General features: G+C 41.7%; 1 long non-coding RNA gene across 1 annotated transcript in view; it reads right to left on the reverse strand.

Annotated features, from left to right (window-relative positions):
• Positions 1-7,617: 7,617 nt before the first annotated feature.
• The window catches only part of LOC149319775 (uncharacterized), a 73,223-nt gene continuing 61,210 nt past the window's right edge, over positions 7,618-19,630 (reverse strand). The window contains exons 6-7 of the long non-coding RNA XR_016280239.1: positions 11,791-11,909; positions 7,618-8,632 (exon numbers count right to left, since the gene is read on the reverse strand). This is a non-coding gene — a long non-coding RNA (uncharacterized LOC149319775). The remainder of the gene's footprint in view (positions 8,633-11,790; positions 11,910-19,630) is intronic.

Raw genomic sequence — 19,630 nt, forward strand, 5'->3', positions numbered from 1 at the left:
AATACACAGATACCTTGTCTCCAAAAAGCAGACACCTGCAACCTTAGTTCAGGAAAAGAAAACTGAGGGAGAGGTGGTGCTTCCACATAATTTGACTTAGAATGAGTCTTTTTGATCCAAGATAAGAAACAAGAATTGTTGATGATTTCCTATCTTCACCAGTCTCCTGACAAAGGATTCAGTTCCTCAGAGCAGAGTAACGTCCATAAGAGGTCTCCCCACGCAGACTATAATGCAAGGCAGTAGTTGTGTAGCCCTCCAGATGTTGTTGGATAGCAAAACTCCCAATAGCCACAGCTAGAATAGCCGATGACAAAGTATCCTGGGAGCTTCAGTTCAACAACATTGGAAGGGCCATACAGTTCCTATCCTTCCGGGCCTCATAGCACTACAAAAAAGATTATTCTTTGTTTCTGTGGATGATGCTGGCTCTTACCATGAGCTGAGTGGATCTTTCAGAGATGAAAGTGCTGTACAAAGTGGAAATGAGAGCCATTCCTACTGCTGTTACTATTGTCATGATGCTTTGTTTGCCCAACATTTCTGTTCCTTGGCTCCTTGTGTGTACAACACATTACATACAAAGGTATCACACTCATGCACTTTGCAATAACTGATGCCGAAGCCATATGTGAATCTATTAGTATAGGTGAGTGTCACAACCTGGCAGCATTTGGGTGTGTACAATTTAAACATTCATTAAGCAAAAATAATTGTGTTGATTTCCATGGAAATAATTCCCAAGCTTGGTAAAAGTTCCTTTTGTGGATAATAATACCCAGAATACTTTTAACAGTATGGATTCTGTGCCTGCTAACAAGTGAATTCTGGGAATTCAAAAATGTAACATTTCACAGCCTAGCCCATTGCCCATTCCCACCCTATAGGGTTATTTTGTGATGGAGATTAAACTATTTTTGACAAACAATAAATCTCTGTTTTGCACATACAATGCCAATAGCTCCTTGCAATGGGATACAGGTTTGCTGTTTTGTCTGTTTTGTTTCTCTGCTTGATTAATCAATATGAACTTTTGTTTAGATACCCACTAAGGGAAGTAGGGAGTGGTAGCATCAGTTAAGTTAGTAAGAGGACTGGCACAGTGAGCTGAACAAGCAGATAAGGAGTTGTGCCCTAACCAGAACCTCATTAACAGAAGCAAGATTTTGATCACTGAGTTTGGAGACTAAAGGTTCAAGCAGGTTTGAAATAATCTTTCTTCCCCATCAAGCATGTAAATGGAAGTGACAGCCAATCAGAATGAGACCTCTTTCATAGAATCATAGAAGAACAGAGTTGGAAGAGACTACAAGGGCCATCCAGCCCAACCTCCTGCCATGCAGGAACTTTCAGTCAAAGCATCCCTGCCAGATGGCCATCCAGCCTCTGTTTAAAGACTTCCAAGGAAGGGGACTCCACTAATCTCTGAGGGAGTGTGATCCACTGTTGAACAGCCCTTACTGTCAGGAAGTTCTTCCTAATGTTGAGGTGGAATCTCTTTTCCAGGAGCGTGCATCCACTGTTCCAGGTCCTAGTCTCTGGAGCAGCAGAAAACAAGCTTGTTCCCTCCTCAATATGACATCCCTTCAAATATTAAAACAGGGCTATCATGTCACCTCTTAACCTTCTCTTCTCCAGGCTAAACATACCCAGATCCCTAAGTCGTTCCTCATAGGGCATGGTTTCCAAACTTTCACTGACTTAAAGAAACAGCACAGGCAATCAAAAAGCCAGTCCCAAATGAGAACCTCTTGATGTTGGGTTAAGATTTAAAAGGTTGTTCCTAAACAGCTTGTTTTGGCAAAACATGACATCAGTCCAGCACTTGAGAAGGACCCCACTGAAAAGCACATGGGTGACACTTGCTCATCAGATTAGATTTCAACATTCACAAATAGAATGTTGCCAGAATAGCATAAAGATAAATGAAAGGTCAGTAGAAAGAGGTCAGAAATGGCCTTCAACAGCAAATTAACACTGAGGAGTTCATGAAAGAAACATAATATACTTACACTTTCATTCTTAATCTTTGTACTTGCCTATAATTTGAACAATTCATCAGCATTCTAGCATCCATAAAACCAGGAAATGCCACACTTATGCTTAGCAGAATAAATGCACATACCCACTGGTTTTGTATAGGCTATAACTCCATTTATAATCACCTTCTTCCCTTTCCATAATTAAAAGCTTGGCAATGTTTTTACAGGCTAGTTTTTTTAGGCAAGTTTTAAGAATTCAATGCTCTGTACAGTGGTATTGTGCTGAGTTACAAGTTCCTTATATTAGAGTGTTACTGAGAAAATGCAGAGGTTAATATGACACTGATTATTTACAGCTTGTGATATGTCCCTCCTGACTTGAATGCCTGACTATATGGGTTGAGTTACAAAGACAGTGATCAAGCTCTCTAGAAATTATATTTAGAAGATATTATAGCCTTTTTTGGACATTCTTGTTGTCAGTATAAAAGACATGTCAGGAAGCAGAGTGCAAATAGGGTATGTCTGCCACTCCAATTGCCATCCCCAGCACCCTTCTCATTGCGGGGGTGCAATTATGCAGTGGAAGACTTTTTCTTTCCATGTTGTTTCCTTGTGTGATGTGCATACTTTCCAATTGTCCAGATTTGGCAGGAATAGTCCAAGTAAATCCTCTATCCTCCAATTTTTTCAGATGCCTTTAAAATGTTCTAGTTTCTATCTTGTTCTCCACTTTCCTTCTTCATCCTCAGCTCACTTCAATTGCTACAAACTGAGTTCAAAGCACAAAGAGAGCAAGAGGGAGAAAAATCTTGATCTTCCCAGTTGGCTCAGGTATAAGCAATCTACTGCAGCTTTTCCTACCTTGCCAGGTTTTACTCATTTTGCCCTCTTGACCACATATGTCCCAGGTTTTATTTATGAAATATTGGAGGGTATGGATGTGGAATTCTGGGAAAATCAAAGTTTTGAATCACATAGAGAGCCCCCAAGCCTTAAAAAATGCTCCTCATTGCATGTATTGTTCACCTTCAATACAAGGGCAATGAGAACTAGACTGGAAAAAAGAGGTGTTAGCCTACTCATCTCTTTCCTTCCCCACTTGTGTATTGTTTAAACCTTGAATAGGGTTTATTACAATGTATATCCGTTAAGGAAAGGATAATGTAGTCACCTATTATCATACCCATCCATTTCATGCAAGATCAAAAGGGCTATGTTAAAATATGTGTATCTTAAAATATGGCCCAGAAAATATTGTACTTTCCCTTTTGACAATGTAACATCATATTGCTTTTATAGATGCAATTGACTTCTCTTCCAGTTATTGTTTTTAATAAGATATTTATGTTAAACAGCTTCATAAGGTAGCTTTCACAGTGTGGCAGCAAAGTATTGACAGTTGACTTTGTGGCCCCAGAAGGCTCAGCTGCCACTTCAGCTGTTTGGTACTATCAGCTGAAGAAACAAGATGCCTACTACCCCCAGTGAAAGTGAAACAAAATAGTCATTGTAACTTACAGATTCATGCTTGCATTGCAAAAGACTGTGGATGTTTGAAGCCTTCTAAACAGCTGTTCTCTCACTACTGTAAACTCCAGTTCTGAAAAAGCAAGCACTTTGGTCTCTTTGATACTATTTTCCCACATCCTGACAGATACCTCCTTTTCCCTTCTAGAGGATTTCTTTCACAGCTGATCTATGATTGCTGTATAAATGAATGTGTCTTAAGTAAATTCATTTCATCACCCTACAACTCTTACATAGCATGCTTGATACTGAATGGATATCATAGAATCATAGAGTTGGAAGAGACCGCACGGGCCATCCAGTCCAACCCCCTGCCATGCAGGAAATCCAATCAAAGCATCCCCAATAGATGGCCATCTAGCCTCTGCTTAAAGACCTCCAAGGAAGGAGACTCCACTACACTCCAAGGGAGTGTGTTCCACTGTCGAACAGCCCTTACTGTCAGGAAGTTCTTCCTAATGTTGAGGTGGAATCTCTTTTCCTATAGCTTGCATCCATTGTTCCGGGTCCCGTTCTCTGAAGCAGCAGAAAACAAGCTTGCTCCCTCCTCAATATGACATCCTTTCAAATATTTAAACAGGGCTATCATATCACCTCTTAATCTTATCTTCTCCAGGCTAAACATCCCCAGCTCCCTGAGTCGTTCCTCATAGGGCAAGGTTTCCAGACCTTTCAACATTTTAGTCGCCCTCCTTTGAACACGCTCCAGTTTCTCAATGTCCTTTTTGAATTGTGGTGCCCAGAACTGGACACAATATTCCAGGTGGGGCCTGACCAGAGCAGAATAGAGTAGCACTGTTACTTCTCTTGATCTAGACACTATACTTTTATTGATGCAGCCTAAAATTGCATTGGCCTTTTTAGCTGCCACATCGCACTGTTGACTCATGTTCAACTTGTGGTCTACTTGGACTCTCAGATCCCTTTCACATGTAGTTTCATTCAGCCAGGTGCCCCCCATCCTATATCTGTGCATTTCATTTTTGCTGCTCTAAGTGCAGTACCTTACATTTCTCTGTGTTGAATTTCATTTTGTTAGCTTTGACCCAGCTTTCTAGTCTATTCAGATCATTTTGAATGTTGATTCTGTCCTCTGGAATATTAGCTATTCCTCCTAATTTGGTGTCATCTGCAAATTTGATAAGTATGCCCCCAATTCTGTCATCCAGGTCATTGATAAAGATGTTGAATAACACTGGGCCCAGGACAGACCCCTGTGGGACCCCACTGGTCACTTCTCTACAGGATGTAAAAGAGCCATTGTTGAGCACCCTTTGGGTTTGGCCGGTCAACCAATTACAAATCCATGTAAGCTACCTCTCTCCTCCTCCTCTCTGTAGCAGGAACTGCTCTGGAGAGGCTCTGGGAGGAGTAATATAGAGCTAGTCTGCTAGCTCTGCCCCCTAGTGACTCACAGATGTGACTCACTGAAGATGTGACTACAAGCACACTCTTCTTAGAGTTTAAAAAAAATTAAACAGTCACCACTTAAAATGGCTGCCCAGCTACCTCTCTCCTCCTCCTCTCTGTAGCAGGAACTGCTTAATTATGAACTCAGTTGTATGCGTCCTTGTGTTTTATCTGGAATTTAACAGTTATAAATGGGACTGTGCAAGCCCCATCCCACCACAATATGCTTTAGCTCCTGATTTGGATTTGACCCTACAGACTATCTTGGGTCCAGACTATCTGAAGGACCATATCTCCCTATACAAGCCAACCTGTGCAAAGATTGGCAGGAGAGGGCTTTTATCTCAGTCCCACTACTTTTGCAGGTATGGTTGGTGAAGACTTGGGATAGAGCCTTCTCTATCGCTGCTCCCAGAATGTGGACCTCCCTTCCATGTGAGGTTAGGTTGGCCCCCTCCCTGTTCTCTTTTCACCAGCAGCTGAAAACATTTTTATTTAGGCAGGCCTTTGCTGGGTGATTTTTACTTGGATAGTGTGGTGTTCTGTTTTAATGGTTTTTACTGGTTTTAACTATGCTGTTTTAAACTTAACATTTTAGTATTGGTGATCTTTAATTATTTTTTAAGTTTTGTAACCAACGTTTTAGTTCTGTCTTTTTAAATCAATGTAACTCACCTTGAATCCCATTGTGGGAGAAAGACGGGATATAAACCCTTTAAATAAATAAATAAATAAATACATGGACCAGATTGATAAACTATGGGGCCCTTACAACTCGATTGTTCTATGAAGTGGGTGAAATCAAGACTGCAGAATCCAGATCACCAGCTCTCCCCCATTAATTTGTTTCCCCTTTTCTTGCTTGTTTGTTTTGCCCACATCTCCCCTGGGGGAAAAAAGTTGATGGTACAAGCATACCTCAGTTAACAAAGCCTTTGACAAAGAAGCTCCCCCCCCCTTTTTTTTTTTTTTTTTTTTTTTACAAATGCTTTGTATACTTGGCCAGGTAAACAATGATAGAAGGGGGGCTAAAGAAACACACACTTTGAGAGTTGCAAACAGTGCAGTAAAGCTTGAGCTGGAAAATGGGATTCTTCTCTGGCAACAAACCTCTACAACTATCTCTTCGAAATATCTGTTCACCCTGCCCCCATCACATATATTCCATTATTTAGCTAAAGGATATTGAACTTCTATTTATATGTAGGGACAATCCCATTCTTCTCAACAAGAATTTAATCACAGTGCACAAGAAGTAACCTTTACAGAAACCCCATTATTGTCAGCTAAATCAGTCCTGATTTCCTATGAGAGTGGGTCTTTAGAAACATATAATTTTAATTAAAAATAAATAAGCTGATAGCCTGATGTATCTCCGGCAGACCTGCATAAAGCCTAGCCTCAGGGAGGAATTTGCCTTTAAGTTTTTCCATAACAACTATCTCCTTGAGATACTTAATTACCTCCAGCTATGGTATATTTAGGAAACAAAAACAAGGCCAGATTATTCTTTTTTAGGGAATTAAAACACATCTTTTAAAATATGACTTTGAGATACTTTCCCACTTGGTATAAACAACATAAAGCAGGAGTGATTATGATATGGGCCTCTAAGTGTTGTTGTTGAATACAACACCCCTAGAAGCCCTTTCCAACAAAGACAGTAAAGATGCTGGGATCTGCAGTCCAGCAGCATCTGGAAGGGTGTATAATTCTTATGTATTGATAGATTTGTGCTGATATGCTTCTCCTACCAGTACAAGAAAAAGAAGGCCAAATGCTTTAAGAGGCTTCCACACAACTTTTTTTTTATCATTCAAAAATGTTACAGGGTCTAGAAAATGTCATTTGTTGCCTATAACATTCTAATGCTTTCCCATGGGATTTTCTTTCTAAAAAGGTAGTTAAGGAATAAAAGATGGAATGGCTGTACAATGCCTTTTGGTAGTACCTTGACCCTTTTCCTGGAAACACTCCATTACATTCAGTTAAATTTAGAAAAAGACTGATTCATACTATCCAGTATTTCACAAATGAAAACCAGAACCCATGTGGCCAAGTAATATCAAAATATGCTTAAGATAGCAAAAGTAATTAATGAGGAATAACACACAAGTAAGAAGAAGTAGCATCAGTTTGCTTTTGCCTGAGCCTACTTGGAAGAGTAATATTCTCTCTTCTCTCTTCCTCCATGTGGAATTAGTTGAGTGCAAACTATTTTTTCACTCTGAGCTCAGTATGCAGCAACTGAAGTAAGCTGAATAGAAAAGGGTGAGAAGATAGGATCTGGCCCATTTTAAAAGCAACTGAAAAAGTGGGAAGACCAAGAATTAATCTGGACTAATCCTGTTAAACTGAGACAATTGGAGTGAATGCTGATTAGCGTGGCAGTGTGTCCTGTTTTATAGAAGATAGCCATCTGAAAGTTCCCTCTGTTTGAAAGGCCATCACCAGTCGACATCTGGTTTAAAGATAAAGGAACATAAGAAGAAAGCTTGGGAACCATGAAGTTGCCCATCAACAGTGGGTAAGGAGAATAAAATAACCAGCAGAAACACTAGTCACCTGCTCAGTTTTACCCACTGTTGTGAAATAGGATCAAATCCCAGTTGACAGGAAGTAAGATAAGAAGACTGGCACTCTTTGCTGTCCAACTTGAAATAAGAGACCAGACATATATATGGGTTGTAAAATGGGCCACTTTATTGAATTAACCTATTTAACTGTCTTCTTGAAAACCTGTAAAAATTTAAGGGAGTGACCTGGTGTGGGAGCAGCTATGGCAGGTGGTCTATTCCTCAGACCGCCTCCTCTGCTTCCCCTGGGTAAAACACCTGAACTCCGTGGAAAAACCCATGATTGGGTTGCTCCCCGGCCAGCTCGCATCTGTAATGCCAACCTGAGATTTCCCTACTCAACTCACAGGACTTGATTGAAGGTTATATCCCAGGTCAGCCCTAAGGAAAATCTCTTTCCCTCTCTCCTTACTCGCAAGACCCAAAGAGAAAGTTTCAGAGGCCTAACCTTCACCCCAAGTGGGTGCCATAGGTGTTCACCTGACAACTAATTCTCCCCCATTAACAGCCACGGATACGGGGCAAGCGTCTGCTTAGCCCCTATCCCCCACCAGGCTGGCTAAACAAGCCTGCAATCCCTTTTACAAATCTTCAAGAAAAATTTGTTAACTGATTCACTTAAGTGAATTCCATCTGACCTGTATAATTCAGGCCACTGCAAAACAATATCTGGATGAGGTATGTAATGGCCCACCCCATTATCTAAGGCATTGTGTATCTTGTTCTTTGCTCTATGACAAGCCTTGTTAAGCAAACAAGGATCACCCCCACGACTCAAAACTTTGCAGGGCAACATTGCTGACCATATTATTGGAATAGAAGGCTAATGATCCAAAATGGATCAGAGGTCAAAGATAACCTGTAAAATCAGGGCCTTGCCCTTGAACAGTCCCAAATCATTACCACCAAGGTGAATGAATGGGATGTGTGGTGGAGGCCTATGGCGCTCCCCAAACAAAATGGGCATCAAGCTGTGCCAGCATAGACCACACTTGCCCATCTTTTCAACCATTGCAGACTCGCCCATTTCCAGATGACTTCCAAAATGTCCTCGTCTGGCATGGTAAGCTGCCCAATAGATGAAGCTATGGCCGCAGATCAACACTTGATGTCGGCTCGGCCATTAGTTAGCATCTGCAACAGAACAAAAACAAACATTAGAACTATAAAAGCTGAACGTATCTGCGGTAGGCTTTAGACCTTCACTGACCCAGTTATTTTATGCCTTGAGGCTCATAGCCAAGAGTTGCAGCTGTGGACACTGCCCCAATTCTAAAGAAGTGTGTAACAAATTTAACACCATGCAGCCCAATAGTAGAGATAGCTTTAGAAGTAATGGACCAAAATTGATATTTGATTAAGGGGGACCTGTCTATGTGACAGAACAAAGGACTAGGGTGAGAGCACCTAAACTCTGTGAAATGTCTAAGGGCCAAAACATGGCAGATAGAATGATCACTGTATCGTCCCAACTGTATCTGCAACCCCCTGGCCATTGGTCAGTATTAAAAAGGTGGATGTTGATTAAAAGACCCTCCTGATTAAAATTGATATGATTTAGATGCAAAGCCCTGTCAGACCTATCATGTAGGTCCCAAGTATCCCAAAAATGTAGTCAAGTCTGAGGCCTGAAAAAGCAAAACTTGGAAGCGAGAATTATAAAGGGAGGGCCAGGTGGAACTCAATCCCTTAAATATCAGAGGAGACAGAGGGGTACGCATGTCTAATTTGGCCCAGTTTCCTTAGACCATCCCTCTAAAACCTTAAGAATGGAAAAATCAACTGTGTAATCAACAAGCCTTGGACCAAAAAGCTAGCGCAGATAACTAGCCCGAATTGACTGTAGTCAGACTCTCATGCAATGTAAAGCTAGACAGAACTGCAGGATATGGGAACTCGGTATGGGTAACTTGTCACCTAGGCTCTCACGACTTTGAAATAACATAAAACTCTTCAATGGTTTTAACATAGCTCTTTTTAATGCTTGTGGCAAGGGACATGCCAATTGTCCATATTACTTTTTGTGGCAAGACTCCAAAGGTCTGGTGGCATTTGATCTGGTGCTACAAGCATCTGGAGCCAGATGCCACTCTGTCTGTACATGGGAGAGAGGTCAGCTATCTCGTTAACCATGGCAGGCACATGATGAGCTGTAAACTTAATGTCGCATATTGCCAAATCAGCGCGCCTATGTCAAATCTAAATATCTGTTTGACTGTCTGATCAAAGGAGGTATATCGAACTTTGTACAGGTCAATGAGAATAGCACCATTCACTGAGTCACCCTTAGGGTATGAAAGGTGGTGGTCATGGAAAGGGTTAACAACTTCTATAGCAATTTTTGTCTAACAACTTGCTCTTGCTCTAAACCATTAACAAACTTTAAATTTTCTAGAGCAGACCATTAAAGAGAGAGTCTGTGAACATCTAGAAAGCAATGCCATAATCACAAAAAAAGTCAACACGGGTTTCAGAGAAAGAAGTCATGCCAGACAAACCTGATCTCTTTTTTTGATGAAATTACCAACTTGTTAGATGAAGGGAATACTGTGGATATAGTATATCTTAATTTCAGTAAGGCTTTTGACAGGGTTCCCCATGACATTCTTGCAAACAAGCTATTGAAATGTGGGCTAGACAACATAACTGTTACATGGATTTGTAATTGGTTGACTGGCTGAAACCAAAGGGGGCTCAACAATGGCTCTTTTTCAGCCTGGAGAGAAGTGACCAGTGGGCTCCCACAGGGTTCTGTCCTGGGCCCAGTGTTATTCAACATCTTTATCAACGACTTGGATGACAGAATTGGGAGCATACTTATCAAATTTGCAGATGACACCAAATTAGGAGGAGTAGCTAACACCCCAGAGGACGGGATCAAAATTCAAAATGACCTGAATAAACTAAAAAGTTGGGCCACAGCTAACAAAATGAGCTTCAACAGGGAGAAGTGTAAGGTACTGCACTTAGGGAGGAAAAATAAAATGCACAGATAAAGGATGGGGACACATGGCTGAATGAGACTACATGTGAAAGGGATCTGGGAGTCCAAGTAGACCATAAGTTGAACATGAGTCAACAGTGCGATGCAGCAGCTAACAAGGCCAATGCAATTTTAGGCTGCATCAGTAAAAGTATAGTATCTAGATCAAGGGAAGTAATAGTGCCACTCTATTCTGCTTTGGTCAGGCCCCACCTGAATTTTGTGTCCAGTTCTGGGCACCACAATTCAAAAAGGACGCTGAGAAACTAGAGTATGTCCAAAGGAGGGTGACTAAAATGGTGAAGGGTATGGAAACCATGCCCTATGATGAAAGGCTTAGGGAGCTGGGGATGTTTAGCCTGGAGAAGAGAAGGTAAGTGGTTATATGATAACCCTGTTTAAATAAAGGGGTGCCATACTGAGGAGGGAGCAAGCTTGTGGTCTGCTGCTCCAGAGAACAGGACCTGGAGCAATGGATGCAACCTACAGGAAAAGAGATTCCACCTCAACATTAGGAGGAACTTCCTGACAGTAAGGGCTGTTCGACAGTGGAACAAACTCCCTTGGAGTGTAGTGGAGTCTCCTTCCTTGGAGGTCTTTAAGCAGAGGCTGGATGGCCATCTATTGGGAATGCTTTGATTGAGAGTTCCTGCATGGCAGGGGGTTGGACTGGATGGCCCTTGCGGTCTCTTCCAACTCTATGATTCTATGAAATTCTTAGCCATCAATGGCCACCGAACACCACAAAAAGGGATATGAAAAACATCAGTGAAACCTTGTCTCAAATATGAAGCTGCTAGATGATTGGGATAAGCACACAGTCATCAAAGCAAGTTGTCTAGGTGTACAGGGCTAGGTCCCTTTTAAAGAAGGGGGAGGTCCAGTTGCTGACTTCTTTTCTCCTTGTTGGTCACACTGGTTTCATTGGGAACACCTTCCCTTGGAACAATTCCAAGCGGAGTTGTTGGCTTTACATGTGGAGCACTCATGCTTCAATTTGCATGGCTTATGGTTGCAGATGCCTTGCAACCCAAATTCCCAACAACAGTTTATTAGATTGCCCAGTAACTTGTTGGTAACAAAAGGAACCAGGGCCACCCACCCTTTACGTATTCCCTATGGATTAAATCCATATATTGAGATAACATGGAGCTGGGGCATGCAACCATCCTGGATTAGAGGAAGAGATTGTAGCAAATTGTCCAGAGGCCCCAACCATAGCTGGAGAACAAGCTTGTTCTGATAGAGGTCCTACTCGCCCCAAGGCCAGGTAACATATGCGTATACATTATGTGCATTGGGTGCTCACCTTGAAAAAGCATGCCCTATTAATAAGGCTGACTCGGGCTAGTCCTCATCATGATCCGAAGGTGTAGCATCCCCTTCATTAGACTCCTCAGCCACAGTAGAGGGCTTGTCTTGGGACTTCTATTCAAGAACGATGAGATGAGAAGAAACCTTGTTATATAATTGTCTTTGCTTGGATAATTTAGTAGATTTCCTTGGGGAGAAACATTCTGATTGAGTGATAGGCAGGTCTGTTGTAATGCCTTAATCCTGGCTAACGTTTTTCAAAAGAATAACATCCTCAACATTGTCTGATAATGACAAAAGTGGAATCTGAGGGCGCTTGGCAGGTTGTTTTGCTGGGCCTTTGGCTTCTGGGCCAGATCTGACCTCCTTTAGACCCATTCTCGTGAAAAATTAGGTGGGCCAAAACAAGCAAATTGTATGTCCAAGACTGGTTAAATTTTAAATCTTCAAAACTATGGCCCTCCAGCCAGCAACAAACAACGAGAGAATATAGTTGTAAATCACAGTCGTCTGAATTGTAACCTATTGCTGGCTGTTAGGGTGGTGAAAGACTACAGCCAGCTGGATAATCATAATCCTCTGAAATAGAGCCTATTGCTTGTAATTAAATTGATGAATGGCTACGGCCAGCAGGATGATCAGAATCCTCTGAAGTAAAACCCACAACTACCAAGACAACAAATGTGTCTTGCTGTTCAAGGTAGTAGTATTAAATAACTATAGCCTGCAGGCCAAACAGCAAAGAAATAGCAATGAAAAGAAAGAAAGGAAATGAAAGAGAGAAGAAGGGGGTGCGGGAAAGAAGGGAATAGGAGGAGGGAAAAGAAGGAATGGGGAAAGGAAAAGAATATATATATAGTGCAAAAGGTAATCCTAATTAACAATATGTGTTTTGGCTAATTCAAATTAAAATGAACCTAAAACTAAACTTAATTACAAGGTTAAGGCTGAGAGAGTGTGACCTAAATAACCAGCCCAGCGCTTTAGCAAGGCCTAAGCCACTCATCTGAGTGCAATGTGGCTCACAGCCACAAGTGATCCCTGGAGAGGCAGCCCAATATGGCTCTCTCCAGGAAATCAAAAGAGAAACTGAAGCAGCCATGACATGAGGCATGCTCCAGTTAGCAGGCCCAGGCCCCAGTAATCTAGAAAATAAATGGAGATGAGGGAGGGAGAGGCCAGGCCTAGAGAAAAACAGGGATGCCAGCCAGACCAAGTCAGACCAGAAGAAGCCTGCACAGAGCTAACTTGTCCCAGGTAAGCCTCCCAGGAGATCCCCACAACCAAGACCCAACTCACCCAGGGCAGAATCAGTCCCACCACTGGGATGTGTCCCCAAAACACAGCTGGGCTGAGCACACTGCCAAAAACAGCCCAAGAAAGGCCTAACCTATGCCCAGGTGGGGGAAAGACTGCCCTCCTTCTCAATGCCCTCCTCCCAGGACAAAATACTTAGCCTGATCCCAGGCCTGTAGTAAACCAGTTGCTTGCTCTCCATCAGACATTGTTCCTTCTTGGAACAACAATTGCAAAGAGGGAGAAGGAAGGGTGGTGCTGCCTTAAATAGCCTCAGCTCCACCCCAACCCTTCCTTCCCTGATGTGCTGTAGAAACACCGCATCTAATTAGCTGCTGGCCTCATTCAAGAGGGCAGCAAACGCACGTCTCCAGGCATGGTGGCCGGGGGGATGAGGATTGTAATGGGCTTTTTTAAATATATAAATTAACATTCCATTTCTATCCTGCCTCACAAAATAACACAAAACATGTGAAAAAGTATGACAAATATGGCTTATCAGAAGTAGGCTGTTGTTGCTGCTGCTGCTGATGATGTTGTGTGCCTTCAAGTCATTAACGATCTATGGCAAGCCTAAGGCAAACCTGGGGTATTCTTGGCAAAATCTGGTCAGAGTGGCTTTGCCATTGCTTTTCTCTGGGGTGGACAGAATGTGACTTGCCCAAGATCCCAAATGGGTTTCTGTGGCTGAGTGGAGATTTGAACCCTGGGCTCCAGAGTTCTACTCCAACATTCAAACCCCTACACTATGATGTCCCTTGACAACTAGATTAGAATTAGGCTGTCATACAAACTGGTCACTTTTATTTAAAAATACCTCCTCAAACGACAACAACAAAAACCTAGAGCAATTTCTTGTTATGATGAAAGAGTGTATGCATGACTGTTGGCTGTATTTGTATAAGTGATCCTTATAACTGCTTCTCCTTGCATTTGCCATGACAACTGAGGAGTCTCTCTGGATGAAGATGAACAACCAATAATTAAAACTGGGCTGCTGACAAGCTCATTGCTCCCTGAGATTACAGAGGAGACCACACTTGAAGAATATGTCACCTCTAGTTGTTTTTAGAGGAGAGTCAGAACCACCACTTCAGTTGTGAACAGCCACATATTTTGTGGTGTGCTTTTATTTCTCTGAAGGCCTAAACACCAAAGCTAGGCTTTAAACACCAACCAGCTGTGAAGCAAAATCTGCTTCTAGTGACTGCCACTTCCAGTTGTCCAAAAATGTGTGTGGTTGCTGGTTTGACTATGCACTTATTTCACATTTTTCTTCAACTCTTACCTGAGGTTTTGAGAGCATCATCAATTTTCTTAATGACTGACTGGTCTGAAACCAGTTTATTTTTATAAATGGAAAGAAGCTCTCAAACATTAGGACATGCTAGATGGCTATCTGGGATAGTAGTTGCTCGGGCTTGAGTGGAAATGATGCAACCCTTTGGATGTGATTAGACAGCAACTCCCAGAATTCCTGACCACTGCTTATACTGGCGAGAGCTAATTAAAGTTGCCATCAAAAGAAAACCCAGCCTGTGTCTAGGCTCCTAGCCCTGAACTAAGATGTCCAGAGGTATTAGCCAGCCAATGACATATTAGTTACTTTGCCTCTGCTTCTGGGCCTCCTATTTTACTCCTTTTGTTGTCTTTCAAACACTGGACAGCAGCAATGAGACTGCTCTCCTTCACAGGTCATATTCCAGAGGGCATTGTATCATTTCATTTGCCCTTCTTTGAACCCTCTCTCAATCTCATTTGATATTTCTTTCCTGAGCATGAAGCCCACAACAATATGGCAGATGTGCTGTTAACAATTCCTTGAAAAGTAGTAATATAACCTCTTTGCTCTGAAGGAAATTACTCTATATATTCACCCTTGAATGGGATTGGCCTTTCAAGGGGCTATGTCATGGAACAGATAATTCATTTGGTTTGGGCAATAATTGCCTTTTTCTTTGTGATTACTTTCTTGAGAAGCTACTGTCTCACAGAACTTTCACACTTCTGTCCACAATGGTAGTATCTAATGTCACTCACTAGTGTATATTATATCCGCCTTTAGGAACTACTCAATGGACCGCTCAAAACTCTACTAGTGTGAAGTATATCTATCTTAATGCCTGTTATTCATCTGTATGGCATATTCCAAATGAAACAGTCCAGCAAAATGAATGACTAAAGGAAACTAAGAAAGCAATAGTTCAGATACTAATGGAACCTTAATTATCTGAGATTATTTGAGGGAAAACATCAGCAGGCTAGCTAATTTAGGTTTTACAGCAGGATTTATAACTTGGAAAGATGATTTTTTAAAAAATCATATAAACTAGATTTGAGGGGAAATGTCAGGTCCAAAACACACTGCAGAAATAATCCGGTTTCAGACCACTTTAACTGCCCTGACTCAGTGCTAAGGAATCCTGTGAATTGTAATTTATTGTGGCACCAGAGTATTTTGACAGAGAAAGCTAAATGTTTCACAAAGCTACAGTTCCTAGAATTCCCTAGCATTAAGCCAGGGCAGTTAAAGTGATCTCAAACTGGATTATTTCTGCATCTGTTTTGGAACTCAGTTTTCTTTTTCTTTTCTTTAAACTAATAAGCTGATTCTGTAATAATAAATAAATAAATAAATAAATAAACCAACCAACCAACCAACCAACCAACCACTGGCACAGATTTATCAAAGCCAGGAATGACACAAGAGAAATTTTAATCTTATATCTAACAGTAAGTAACAATTCTGCTCTTTATTTATAGGTTTTAGGGGATTGAATACATTCTCCATATTGTAACATAGGGATGCCACAAGCATTTGAAAAGGGACAAGTGCAAGTGAAGGTGCCTCTGTTCAAGTTCCTATTTTTGATACAAGGGGACTCTTCCTATAGCCTGAACACTTCAGCAGGGACCAGATCACCACAGGAAAAAAAAAAAAAGGAAAACCCCTAACTCACTACTATTCCCTTTTGCTTTTCTTATTTAGATTGTAAGCCTGATGGCAGGGAACAGTAGTGTCATGGAGGGGGGCTGCAGGGCACATTGTATGAAACACCCCAAAAGGGGGGTTTACACCTGTAAGTCCTGCCCCAGAAGTCCCGCCCCCTCCCAAACCAGGTATCACCTGGTGCAGGAATGCCACTGGCAGGGAACCTTCTGATTAACAATTTGTAAGGCACCCTGAGAGCCTTTGTTGCTGAAGTGTGGGGTATCAATATTCTGAATAAACAAATAAAAATACATAACAAGAATGCAAAGAGAAGTTGTAAGAAGAATATTACACAGGACAGAGGGAGCTTTGCAAAATGCTTGTATTCTTAGTGTACTTGAAAACTTGTTCATGTAGTTACCGCATCTCCACCTAAAATCCTTGTGGATACTTTTGTCTTGGGAATCCATATGAAAGCACCTAACCTTGTGTGTGTGTGTGTGTGTGTGTTTTGTGTGTATGCACATACATCAGTGACATCAGGGAGGATATTAAACAGTAATTCTATTCCATTTAGAAGCTTCTGACTTCCAAAATTGGTCGCCAAAGCAGTTTATATGACCCGGGCTGCATCCGGGATGGACACGGGAAACTATTCAATGGTGGTTTCTTTATGATAAGACTCAGCTGCCTCCCGAATTGCAATTGAATTCTGGAAAGGTAAGCCGGGGTTTTAATCCCATGCAATAGGGTCCTTAGTTATGCGTGTGTAACTAAGTAGGCTATGCAGTCTCTCTCACTAAGCAACAGATCACATTCATAATAGACAAAAAAGTTCTCTGTGTGCATTTAAAAAAAAAAAAAGCTGATTTCACTTCATATCTATAGTGGGTCCTTGTGAGAGCTTGGTTTCTGAAATAAGATGTTCTAATTTTAACAAACATGCAATAATAAAACATCATTGCATGCAGTGTCTGAAAAATAATAGTCAAATGTTTTTCTACCAGTGGGCTGTAAGCTCATTAAATTTCTCTCTTGGGGTCTACTTTATCAGCATTTGTCTCAGATATTTGCTATTCAGAGTGTGAAAATAAAGGTGACTGGTGAAGCATTTTGAAAATGTTTGTGTGTCTATATTTATTTGCAGTGGCATTCTATCTGCATATCACAATGAAAGATTCATTTACTTCCATTGAAGAAGGGTAGTAATTTATGATTTCATATGAATTTCTCATGATATTTAGGTCTTATTCTGTCATAGGCTGACTGATTCTCTGTTTTTGGAAAGTTGAATCAGCCGACATACTAAGTGTCATAATTCTTTTAATACCTTTTTATGGGCAGTTGATCAAAGACAAATAGTTGTTTGCTGTGCAGTATCATTTACACTTCCCCCTTCTCTTTCTTTATCACAAAAGAATTTGATATTTTTCCTAAAGGGATATGGATTTAATATCTGGCATCAGCTGAAAATACTTGGGAACTGAAATTATTGAAATCTCAGGAAGTAACACAGGCCTGTTACAGACTGCCAAAATAAAGCTGCTTTGGGTCTCTTTGGAGGTATGCTGTTTAAATGATGCATGCATCCTAAGAATCCAGAAGCTGCACCAAAGCTGCACTCCAGTGCTTAGGAATGGAGTGTGGCTTTGGCGCGACATCCGGACTCGTGGGACCCATGCATCATTTAAACAGCATACCTCCAAAGAGACCCGAAGCAGCTTTATTTTGGCAGTCTGTAACAGGCCACAGTTTTGCTTTCTTTTCCTCAACCCTTGCCTTACAAACACCCCCTTTTGCATGTCAACTGTGAAAAGAGGCACCATATGATAACTGGGAATGGGGCTATGTTGGGCGCACTACTACTTGCTCCATGACAGCTGTATCCATTTTTCGGGCAAGGACTAGTCATTCAATTCTGTTGCCATGAATCACATCATGCCTATTGCATGTGGTTCACAAAAGAAACAACACACATGGAGGGCAGCCTCCAGTTATGTACAGTGTCAAACTCATAAATATACTTCATTTTTATCATGGCCTTCCCCAAGGAATTCAGGGTTAATGTACCTGGTTCCTTTCACTGCCTCCTTTTATTTCACAACAACTTAAGTGTAAGATGGCATGACTAGTCCAAAGTACCCCCCATGAGCTTCCTGATTTCCTTTTTGAATCAAGGGATCTCATTGCATGGGGCTTGGAGAATGGCCCTGGAGTGGAACTAAAGGGGGCAGAAAGTGTATTGAATGAGCAAAGGACACATTTTACCGCACGCTGGAGTGCAGTCGATGCCACCTGAGGTTCCCATTCCATTCCCCATGCATCCCCCAGAGGCCAATTTTCAGGAACTGTTCAGAACAGTTCCTGAAAATCAGCCTCTCTGGCATGGATGGGGAATGGAAAGGGGGCTTCCGGCGGCATCGGCATGTGGTAAAATGGGTAATAATCCTGTTCCGCTCCCTTCTCGCCCCCTTTTGTTCAGCATCGGGGTGGTTCCAAAAGCCCCGTGCGATGAAGTCCAAGGTCTACTCAGTTCATATCCAATCCACTCTGCCTACCTGCTACAGAGAAGAGGCACTTGTTAGGGGGTGCTGCTGTGCTCAGGGTTTTCCCCCCTGTTGTGCTTTTAAATTTTAATTTACTTGTTTGAATATGATATTTAACTTGTTTTGTTATAATTTTGTAAATTTTGCCAGAATTCAGGTAGGAACAGCCGTACACATAAGGTCCCTTACACATGTGGATGTCCTTTTTCTGGTGCTGGAAGTGGTGGTTGTTATTCCTATCCTTTCTGCACAGTGCCCAAAGTCCCACTATTGTTCTACTCTACAACATTGGCACTGCCTCATGGAGCCAATCTGTGCTTCATGGCAACCAAGAAGGATTGGAGAAGCATCTGGCAACATCCCCCATAACCAGAAACACAATGATTCCAGAAGTGCAAAGGCCCCCAGAGGACTCCTGCAAAACTCAGCAATGATGTCGTCATTACACATCTGGCTATGGGGGATGTAGCCAGATGCTTCTTTGATCCTACTTACTTGTTGTGAAGCAAGGAATGGCTGTGTGAAGTGGCTTCAGAGCTTCAAAATAAGGAAAGGGGATGGTTTATGGCTCAGCATAGCATAAGGCCCACATGTGGATATTTTCACTGAGCAGACGCTGAGTTGAGGCCTTTGTGTTTTCAGATGTATCTAATTTTTAATAATCTTGAGATCCACTGTGGGGCCAAATTTTATGAAGTGCTACCAATTTCCCTCATACCTACAAGAGTACTGTTCTGCACCCTTTTCCTCATTAGCATGCACCTGATAGCCTTAAACTGCATGAGTGTAGCAGGTAATAACTTATTGCGTCCACTGACGAAGTGTGGTCCTACACATAAAAACCATATTGGAGCCAACAGCCCCTCAGATATTTATGAACAGTTTTCTTTTTTCTGCTGTATTTCTAATATTCTTTTAATCACCATGCCATTTCCTTGTCCCCTTTATGTCGACTGGGTCAAGAACAGGAATTTCCATTTACAGAATAAATATTAGATGTGTATTTATGTGGATGTGTGCAAATTCATGTGCTGCATACACAGTCGCCTGCCACATACAGT

This window comes from Sceloporus occidentalis, unplaced genomic scaffold, assembly GCF_023333645.1.
Source record: "Sceloporus occidentalis isolate IW3139 unplaced genomic scaffold, rSceOcc1.0.p SCAF_2, whole genome shotgun sequence".
Lineage (NCBI taxonomy): Eukaryota > Metazoa > Chordata > Lepidosauria > Squamata > Phrynosomatidae > Sceloporus > Sceloporus occidentalis.